Raw genomic sequence first — 11329 nt, forward strand, 5'->3', positions numbered from 1 at the left:
ATCAGCCTCAAACCTCTGGGGGCAGGAGCCAGACGTGTGTTGATATCATCAGAATGTAATAAGCATGTGTTAATGTAAGGCTGCCGTGAGTGTGTGTGTGTTTGGAGCACTAATGGTATCCAAGCAGGTGATAGAAGGATCTGTTGTGGTCAGATCTGGATCATGTCACGTTCGGGTGCCCGACCTTGTGGTCCACATGCTGCTACACGCTTGTCTACATTCCTGATGGCCAACATGTGCGTTGGCTTCATAAGTGACTCAGAGTAGATCAATCGTACGCGGCAATTATATTTCGATGGTTAATGGTTAAAGTTTATGGTTTATGGTTTACAGTTACATTTGCTCCGCCTGTAATGGAAAACAGGTGACGGAGGCAGTGGCACTGAGGCACAGCCGTGCAGCTCTTGCCCGTATCTCCCCCCCCTTGAACGCCCCTCTCCCCTGCTCCGATGCCCCCACCCTCACCCCCTTTTCACTCAGACCCGCTCCATTAATGACGTCCATTTTCAGGGGCGGTGAGAGAGGCGCTTTTATGTAGCGGCGATAAAACAGCTTCTTCTTTTTTAAGCCTTGGTTTAGCAATGGCGCTGCTCTGGGCAGTGCACCATTACGTGAAAATAACCTAATTATTTTCTCCGCTGTTGCAACAGGGGCCCCCAGGTCTCCAGCTGCAGCCTCAGACTCATGCCTTGGCCTCAGCTCCTGCAGCTCCCGGGCCCCCAAGAGAAGCTCAGCCCCTCACCATCTCTGGTAAACCAAACCAAAGAGTAAGATTGATTCACTTAACCAATAAGGGGAACAATGGTCTTAACTCTGAAATCATAACCATCATCAGATTCTGTCTGCTGTGATAAACAGTGAAGTGTCCCCGTTCAGGACATTAGGCCCAACCTGATGCAAGGGGACTATACAAAAACACAACCACCAAGCATATCTGTTCAATCTTAATCTAATAATTCCCGTTTGGGCACAGATACATATGTAAATGAGGCTGGGGGGGTTGCGTAAAAGGGGCAAGTGGTGTAAGTCTGACATGCTTCAAACATGAACCATATGTGTTTCCTTCTTTGTCTGTAAATGCAGTCAGATGGCTTTGTTCTTCTTGTACCCCCTGAGAGGTTTCTGTTCAAGCCAGATCTCTTCTCTTTCCCCCCATGTCCTTCCTTGTTACCAGTTCATCCTCGCTCCCTCCAGGCAGCCGCAGACCTCTGCAGCCTGCTGGAGCTTCGTTTCCTGGAAGATCCTCCTCTGTGTGTCCCTGGCCAGATAAGGATGGTGTGTGTGTGTGTGGGTAGTAAGCAGGGTGGCTAGAATAATCTCTGTGACCAAACCCAGAATAACTGCATTATGATGGTGAGGTGGACCGGAGGAGCCAGGAGGCACGAGGAAACCGCGGCTACAGATGCAAACGGACAGGAAATAGATGTAAATCCTCTGCGTTCAGGCCCAGGAACTGGACCGCGGCTCCGTTGGTGCCGAGCAGCGCGCAGGCTCGAGTGGTCGGGAAGTTTCCTTCACAGTGGGAAACAGGACTCTTTGCTTGACATGTTTATTCATGTGTACTCACTGGGGACAATGACAAGAAGAGCATTGCTTATAAATCTTAATAATGCCAATAATAATCGCTTTTGCGCTCCGTCTAGACGAGGAACGGTTAAATTGGGTGTGGGTGTGCGTGGGTGTTTGGGCACGGAGGGGGGGCGGAGGTGGGTGGTGGGTGTTGGGGGGGGTGGCCACTGCTGGAATGGGTGAGTAAAGTGAGCATTCTATTGAGGTCTTAGTTTGGCTAATCTCCCCCATGTGACAGCACAGCCAGATTTGCTGCCATGGAATGCCACAGGCTGTTGTGCTGCGGACAAAAAGAGACAGAGGCTTAAGCTGCAGGAGGGCAACACTCCGTGGTCCTGGAGAGCAGCGCAGCTACGCCGAGGGGGGAAAGAGTTCTCAGGGTTTACACACCCCCCCACCCCCTTTCCCAAACCCCCCCCCCCCCACTCCCACCAACACCACCACATCCAACACTCATCACCAGCACACACCAGCAGAGCTGACCACCGACCATGACGCACATGAACCCACACAGATATGAGCGTGCACACACACACACACACACACACACACACACACACACACACACACACACACACACAGCTCTCACTGGCTACTGGATGGCAATCAAGGGCATTTGGGGACCTCTCTCTCTCTCTCCCTCTCTTTCTCTAACTCACTCTCTCTCTCTATCTCACTCTCTCTCTCTCTTCCTCCCTCTCTGTCTCCCTCCCTCTCTCTCTCTCTCTCTCTCTCTTCCTCCTTCTCTCTCCCTCCCTCTCTCTCTCTCTCTCTCTCTCTCTCCCTCCCTCTCACTCTCTCTCTCTCTCTCTGCCTCCAGTGGTCCATATCCTGCAACAAAGTCCAACTTTGGATCACATCTGGTCCACAGCCTCACAAAGTACACAGTGTCTTCCATGAATACCAGAACCGTGGCAAGGACAAACAATACGGATCCTGGGGGCGGAAGCTCATTTACCCAACATTCAATGTTTTTCTGTCTTCCTTTTTTGCGGTGTGCGTCGTCTCAGGGGGAGAAAGGACAGAAACCGTCACCGACAGTCTTTGTTTCTCCCTGCGGTTACAGACAATCATCGCGGCTATTGAGGGCCTGTGCTGGTTCGAGTTCAGCTCAAAGTTCCCTCCGTCGTCTCCGGGGGGTTTAACACTATCAAGATTTATCGCTGGAGTCACAAACAAGATAGATGAGACAAAAACGTTAATTGAATTTGGCTGTGTTCAGTTTGTTTGTGAGAGAGGCTTGTTTGAACACTGAACATTCTGTTTGTATTATGCAGATATTTATTTGTGCAGGTGTGCCAAGTTAATATGGAAATGCACTTTGTCTTCTGCCAAAACAATGACTTCAGCCCGGCAAAAAACGAAAGTGCTGACAACCATCTCTGCATGCAGCCACTTGAAATTACAAATAGAGATTTTATAACTTGTGTCCACGGCGGCTTCAAGTTAAACTATGTTCTCTGGGGGAATAGAAGAGACCTGTGTCACAGATTCAAAGGCTCTGACCCAAACAGTCTCCACAAACCAGCCAAATCCCCCAGAGCCCCAGATTTCCAGTCTGGGATGGACGTGAGAATCCGTGTCTAGCAGGGGCGAGGACATGCAGTTCTGTCAGTGTCGACTCCGCCCCTTTCGCTCCTCTCGCCCCCTCCCCTGCTTTAATTAAAGAAATAATCAGGTTTTGCATCACAATGGCACCCAGGGCTCTTACCATTAGTGGCCCGTTTGCCATCAAGAAATCTAATGAAAATGTAACATCACCTAAGCCCTCCTTCACAGATTCTCAGATTAGCCACAGCAGACCAGAAGAGAAAGCTCGGACCTTGAGTTAGTTTAATTCTTTTGTACGATAAGCATCGGCCCCTAAATCCGGCCGAGGGAAATCCTCTTGAGAGGGGCTAAGTGGCCGAGCTGAGTGAGGAGAGGAGAGCAGAGGAGAGGAGAGAGGAGCACGGAGAGGAGAGCGGAGATGACGGCGCAGGAGAGAGGAGAGGTAGGGCAGGGAGCCAAGGCAGCCATGCTGGGGCGCTGGGGCCGGGCCTGGACCCCTCCTTCCTCGCCCCTGCCTCCGCCTCGCCGCCCTCCCTCCTCAGCTGTCCCAGGCCACAATAGGCCGAGCATCTTTTGTGGCATTAACGGTTTGTAGGAGCGGGAGAACAATGTATGAGAAGTGAGGAGCGCCGGGTTCCCACACACAGGGCCGACGTGTCCTCGCACCCCCACACACACACACACCCGCCCGCCCCTCTCAAAGATGGCAACCTGAACACAGCTGATCGAGGCAGGCCCACACCCCCCCCCCCCTCAACCCCTCTGTGCCCCCCTTTCACACATGCATGTACAAACACTCACTCTCTCTTTCAACGCAAACACACTCACATGCACGTAAACATGCATCGCTGGTGCGACACACATATTTGCTCATGTTTAATGCATGAGCGGGAACTCGCGACACGGGATGCAGTTGTTGAAAATAAATGCAGAGAAGCATGTGCGCATGTACAAAACAACAAACTCTCACACACACAAACACTCACACACACAGTTTAATTGCCTGCTGAGGCCAATGCATAGAGGACTCAGGGAAAATCCTTTTGTTGCTTGCAGGGTGAGGGTTTGTCTGGGGCCTTGATTAATTTGTACTGTCATATGTGGGAGGGGTCTTCACGGTGGGGGGGGTGGAGGGTGGGAATGTCACTTTACTCCAGCCCCTAAGGTTCCTCCCTGTCAAATCCACTGACAGTGACCTGGGGTCTCCATGAGCCGGTTCCAACTATCTGATGAACAAACATTTGGCTTAAGCTGTATTTAATCACTGTTGATTCAAATGTGCACAAATGATTTATCCCCAGCCAGAGACGAGAGCGTGGAGCTTTGTGCAAAACGCCACTTATAGCCATTCATTCATCAAAACATCACGGTTTGAGCCGCAGCCAGAATTCACCTCAACTCTGCAATTCTTTCCCATAAAAGTTTGATTAAACTCTCGTCCTCGTGTCACTTCTCTTTTATTCTCAGTACACATATTTTTTTCATTCCCTGCAGAAACGTAATGATTCCTCTGAGGTAGGAAGTGTCTCCTGGAGGAAAACAAGACGACTCCAGAGAGAAGTGTGTTCATAACACTGAGGTTAGTAAACTTTGTAAGATTCAGAAACTTTTCACTTCTTTCTTTCTCTTTCAATTTCCTGCCTTAGCCTGGCTGGTTGGTTTAGACTCCGCCCCTCCAGGCAGAGCTGCTCACACATTCCCTGCACATGCAGGAATGCGTGAGTGGACATGGCGGCCCAGAGTGGCTGCAATCTCAAAATGAGTACCACTGCAACCTTAGCAAGTGTGTGTGCAGGTCAAGGAAGCGTGTTGACAATTGCGCATCGGTGCTGATCTGAGCTGGTGGAGCGACTGACCTCTGACCTGTACACACACGCCCCCTTCTCACTGTAGTACAGTAATATATGCAAGTTATGAATTGATCCGTGCTGCCATCTGTTTAAGTGTTAATGTGTATGCATGGTTTAGGAGTGTGTCCTTGTCGCCATGTCAGAATGTCATTGTGATTATGTGGGCTAATGTGTTTCCACTCCTCCCTCTCCCCTCTCATCTGTCCTCTCTCACCCTCCATCATCCAATTTAGCCGTGTGTGGCACTCCGTGGATTCCCACACTCCACTGCTCTTGTGCTGTCAGGACCAATCAGAAGCCGGATCTGTATAGATTTTCGGCCACCTGTGCCAGGCGCCTTGCTGCTGCTGCGAGGACTCCCCCGCTCCTCTCCTCCTCCTCCCCCTCATCCTCCCCCTCCGCCTCCTCCTCCACTTTTTGGTCCTTGCCCTTAATCTACCACCGTCTCCCGGGGCAACTGACGCACAGTGTGCAGTGCAGTCCATTTGTCACCAATTGTCAGCGTTTAGCGGGGCAATGATGTGTGGCAGGGAGAGGAGGGGAGGGTGGAAGGGAGGGGAGGGAGGGAGTGAGAGAGAGAGAGAGGGAGAGAGTGTGTGTGGAGCATGTGGAGGGGCTTGTTGGGGCAGGTGGAGAGGGTTAAAGAGCTCCTTCCAATCAGACTCACATCCCGTATTAATACCTTGTGCAATGAGGAGAGCCTAAGTCTCTGTGCGTGTGTGTGTGTGTGTGTGTGTGTGTGCCGGCATCAACAGATATGTTTACACCTCCTCCTTTGGTCATGTGAAGAGGAGGGGGTGGAGTGTGTGTGTGTGTGTGTGTGTGTGTGTGTGTGTGTGTGTGTGTGTGTGTGTGTGTGTGTGTGAGTCTTTGTACCTCAGCATACTGGATCATATAAACAAGCAGAACGGCACAAACGTGTTAGAGGAACTTTGTGTGTGTGTGTGTGTGTGTGTGTGAGCGTGTGTGTGTGAGTGTGTTTCTCATCTCTTTGTGGTGATAAACTTGGACGTGAGGGCGTTTAACCGTGCACACTTTCAGTTTCACTTCTCTCTCTGCACAGTGACAGGAAGATAAAGGGGGAGCACGAGAGAGAACGCTAACCCTACCTTTCACCTCACACTGTAACACACACACACACACACACACACACAGAGCCAACGTTCTCACCACCATCGCTGCACTGCACTGGGTGTTATCATACCCACGTCTCACTCTGTTACTCTCCTCAGCAGATAAAAGCCGTGCTCACACTCTCCATGCATTCCAAATCACCGTAACCTGATTTGATTTTCAACCAGGGACTATTGAGTTGCACCGGCAATTCCACTGGATTGCCTGGGGAAGGTATTTGTTAGCACAGAAAGTGAGTGAGTCTGATGTCCTTGTTTGTTTTCCTTAATAACCAGAGACTTCTTAAGAATGTCAAGGGCTGGATGTCATTAGCAGGGTGCGGCCACTCTCCGGCAAGACGAGGCCCAAGTTCGGCTTACTCATTTCCCGCTCTGACTCAACAGAGAAGGGGGCAGTGTCCCGCTATTAGCAGCGCCCATCGCTAAGCCCAGACCCTGAATGGAGTCGGCGGAGACGGAGAGGGACCCCGGCGAGAGACGAGATCACAGTGTCCTATAATGGATCTGTTTTCATTCCAGGGGAAGTGGTTATTTAAGTAGACTATGGGGAGAGCCCCCTTCTCCAAACATCCACAGAGGGGTTGATACTCCAGAGTTGATGTTTTGAAGGCTATCAGAGAGAGACCGAGGAGAAGCTCAGTAGCTGCAGGTCCAAACTTTGAAAATATCCCCAAATGCAGAGTTGGTGGAAGTTCTGGTCAAATGGCACTGATGAAGCTCTTGATGGCAAACTGTGAGAGGTTTCATTTCTCTAAGCAGTGCCCGTCTAATGTCCAGCTGCGGGGATTTATGTTGGCACTGAAACTTTACAGACGTTAGCCTTCCAAACCCATTAAAAATATTTGACACCTTTTTGAGTCCAAGGTTGACAAAGAACTTCAGATTCTGTAAGGATGCCATCTGAAAGTGACACCCAATTTAGCGGAGCAAACACAGATGAAATGCTTTTGAAATGCATTCCGCATAAATAGCTCTTTTCATGGGCTGCCAGACCAAATGTGTTGACTTGGCCTTGACTTCAGGTGCCTCCAACAATTATGAAAATATGATGGGTGTAATCTTTTAACAGTGCTCGGTGTGTGTTTAAGTGCATGTGAGTGTGTGCGTGTGGAGCGCGAGGCGGTTTTTTGGCAGGTTGCTGCTCTGCTTGGTGCCACTGTGCAGTCTGGGTTAATGGATCTTCGGCAGGGGGTGACCTGATTGCCCGAGCTCCCGCTCTCCTCTGGCGCTGCGGCACCGGAGAACGAGCCTTTGGACACGTTTGGGGGATCAGCTCGTGTAAACACAGACTTGACCATTCCTGGGTCCATATGGAAGAGATCATCACGTACAGAGCGGCATGACGCCTGTCACGGTGGGGCCGAGGGATCGCATATCCCCCCCCCCCCTGAATGTCTCCTCCTCCCTCTACCCCCGAGTAGCCCCTCCCCAAAAAAACACATTCAGATCTGTCAACAGTGCTGGCGACCTGGCAAGCAGCACCGGTCTTCCTCGCTGACTGAGCTTCTCGGTCTCCCCGGATTGGCTGGTGCGCGCGCTCAGGAATGTTGCTTAACCGTGTTGATTTCTGTCGACAAACCTCAACGCAGGGAAGTTTAAAACAATGGAGGAGGTCATCAAAATCTAACACATCCCTCTCTCCAATGCACCGCTTAGAGGTTAATGAGCGGCAGTGTAATTACTGTGGCGAGCACTTGCTTCTCCTCATCACGGATGACTGGCTTGGGATTAACTCATTACCCCCTGTCCTGAGCATGCAATTAGGCCTCGCACCACAATTAAGTCTCCATGTTCCGCCTCAGTAGTCACTAGACTAGTGGGACCCGGTGCTCGCTGCTAGCACACCATGGCGGCTACATCTTACCGCAGCCTCCTGGACGATCTGCCCGTGATTGTAATGACAGCTATTGTTCTGGCGAGCACGCTCTCTGTCCTGTGGTATTGATTAGGCCGGGCGTGTGCTGCAGCTCCTGCAGTATGCTGACAGACAGGCACAGATGTAGAGCCGGTCCTGTACGTAACCGCCTGTCAGGAATATTTTGGCCCCTCGCAGAGACTTCCGGCGCCTGCCAGGGTGGCCGGGGGAACAATGCCGCCCATCTGGAGGCAGCTCCTCCTGGGTCTGGCTGATCTGATGGATGAGGAGCTCTCCCCTGGACATCCAGCTGACCCTGCCGACAGAGACCCAATCAATCACGCCCTCCTGTCCCCCACGACGGGCCCTCGCCCACAGGTCAAGGGTTCTGTCAAGACATCTCCACCTCTATTTGCTCCTTCCTCCACCACAAGGAAATTAATTTGATCACATTAAGTGCGCCTTTATTTCAATGAGTGTTCATTGTGTGTGTTTTGTCTTTGGTAGCTCCTTCATTTTCCTCCTGGATAGTTCTCCAAACTTCAACATCATGGATCAGTTTGCTGTGGCAGCTCCTGTAACTCCTGTAACAAATCTTAATGAGTGGATCAGTGGGACATGAACAATAACGGAGCCGTCTGGCCCGGTTTAATATCATCCCAAGCTCCAACCTTTGGTATGATCCATTTTCCACAGCTGTAATATAAGACTCAACTGTAAATTTCTGGTAATCTCAACAGTAATAATACTATTAAATCACTTTGGGGAGCTGCGCGATGTGGAAAATGTTGCCTTTGATTAATGGTCAGCACATCTTCTCAATCATGTCATTCTGACAGCTCCACAATCTATTATCTTGTCACGATCTCAGGCCAGGCTGTTAGTGAAAAGCAAGTCTTTCAACCAATCTCTGAGCCGTGATTGATGAGGTTTCAGGCTGATTTTCCATTCACTCCGGAGTCTCTGCGTTACGAGGAGACCTCTCCAGTGTCTGCCAACACTCCTCATATGTGGCCGTGCGGACTATAAAGAAATGTAAAAAAGTGTTTGATGGTCATTTATTATGTCCCCAGGCAACAAATCAAACACTTAATGTATTGAAATTTGATAACTCTGTAAAAGAAAGCAGCAATATTGTAGCAAAAGTGGAATTTTGACGTCTAGTAGCGTTTTAAAGCAGAAAGCAGGAACAAAAGTGTAAAGATAGATATCAGTGGATCCAGCCTGTCAGTCATCCGGCCCCGCTCAGCACTTGTCACTCATAATGACAAATGGCATAGCGCTTGATGAAACAGAGGGGTTACATCATCACTTCCCTAATGAGGCAGCTCACAGCAGGGGGGCGGGGGGGGGTTGAGAGAGGCAGCCAGGGAGCAAAGGATAGAAAGGGAGCGAGCGAAGGGACGAGCCAGAGATCGTCTACGTTTATCACCGAAAACATGTTTTTACAGAGTTGTTGAATAATGAAACAGTAATCAGTTATGTAATACGTGTTTATCTCAAGTGATTACTTTTGTCCTCCGTTCCAGCCCGGCGTCACATTAAACTCTCCCTCTGTGATGATGATGTAATCCTACCTAGGACAGATATATTAGAGTCCAGCCATGGGTCCTATTTGTTGGAACCAGGGGATGGAAAAAGCGCTTGGAAACTTGTGTGTTTTACACAGTAGCATGTAGTTATGAAGCCAGTGGGGATGTTGTTAGATATGTATCACTCAGGATGATTTGCTGTTTGTTGTATAGCGAGGTAGCAGCAGCCAGGTCCCCCGTGGGCCTGTGTGTCTCTCTGTGTCTCTCTGTGTCTCTCTGTGTCTCTCTGGATGGCTCTGGGCTCAGGGCTCTGGCGCTGGAGTCCGAGGGGGAGATTATCCAGCCCTGTCTGCCTTCAGGAGCTCTCGGGAGGTTTGTGTCTTTGTGCGGCATTAGAGCTGGCTGGGAGCGCGCCCACCGAGGCCGAGAGAGAGAGAGAGAGAGAGAGAGAGAGAGAGGGGAAATGTGTTTGACATACGCTCAGCACACACGGTCGGGGAGGCTGGAACAGCAGGATACGATTAATGACCACAGAATAAGATTGTTACAATATGGCTTCCCTTCACCCCCGCCTACTTCACTGTGGGGCTGTCATATTTCACAGACTCGCCTTGCCCCGCGCGCGCGTTTTCAATGTGTTTGCGTGTATGTGTGTGTGTGTGTGTGTGTGTGTGTGTGTGTGTGTGTACGAGGAGAGTGTGTTTGCCCGTGTTGCGAGGGGGCCCTTTTATCCTCTTTTTGTTGTCTCTCTTGCCCTCTCTCTCTCTCTCTCTCTCTCTCTCTCTCTCTCTCTCTCTCTCTCTCTCTCTCTCTCACTCTGTCTTTCTCTGTTGATCTGGGTCATTGATATGCAACGGTGCATTCCTGGATCTTACAGGAGAGGAGCTGTTCTCATGCTTATTGTGGAGTTGCCTGGCAGATTAAAGCACGCAGAGACTCAGATCCTCGCAACCTTGTTACGGTCCGTGTACAACATAAAAGCTGTGAATGGGAAGGTTAACATCACCCTCACTTAGCAAATGTTTCACTCAAAGACGCATGATAGAAACAAAACACATTTTCCCCAACTTCATCCCTTCAGTTTGTTGATTCTGGAGTTTACAGTCGAGCTTTTAAATTTGGCTTTATTGGAGTTTTGAATGCTGGTATGACGTCCTGCACATGTAACAGATCAATTGGCAGCATAAAAGCAAAAGAAGAGCTTTAAAAGGAGGTGTGTGTGTGTGCGTGTGTGTGTGTGTGTGTGTGTGCGCACGGGGGGGAAACCTGGAGGAAAAATCTGGAGGCCAAATGTTGCCAGATTGCTGCAGCGTCGGGGTCAGCGCCGTAACCCGAAGGGCCGTGGGGCCGTGGATGTGCAGGGGGAGAGAGGGCAGCGGGAGGAAGAAGAAAACCTTAACAAGGTGTCAAACAGGCCCGTCGGATCTTCGCACACGAGCACACGCATAGCTCAGGCCGCGCTGTGATGTTTGTTGACACGTCTGGGAGAGAATTTTGAAGATTTCACGACTATCATAAATCAAGAGAGGAGCCCTTTTTTCCCAGGGTTAGGAGCCTCGCCTGGCTCGCTGCTGGCCGTTGCCAATGGGCCATCAAGTCCCATGAACACCAGCAAGCTTCATTGCCATGGCAACCTGTGGGAGTTGAGTTGGCGTGTTCTGCCGAGCACAGAGTCCAAGACCTCTCAGGCTCCGATCCACTCAGGGGGGGGAGGGGGTTAAACTAACTAAAGGCGACATTTTCCAGGTACAGAGACAGACACAACACCGGCCGTGACGTTTCCTGCTTCAAGAGAAAGAAGCAGAAGCGTTGGAGAAGCTGGCTGCACCGCACACATGA

The sequence above is a fragment of the Genypterus blacodes genome, unplaced genomic scaffold (assembly GCF_046128005.1).
Source record: "Genypterus blacodes isolate CSIRO-AG114 ecotype Tasmania unplaced genomic scaffold, CSIRO-AGI_Gbla_v1 ptg000022l_1, whole genome shotgun sequence".
Lineage (NCBI taxonomy): Eukaryota > Metazoa > Chordata > Actinopteri > Ophidiiformes > Ophidiidae > Genypterus > Genypterus blacodes.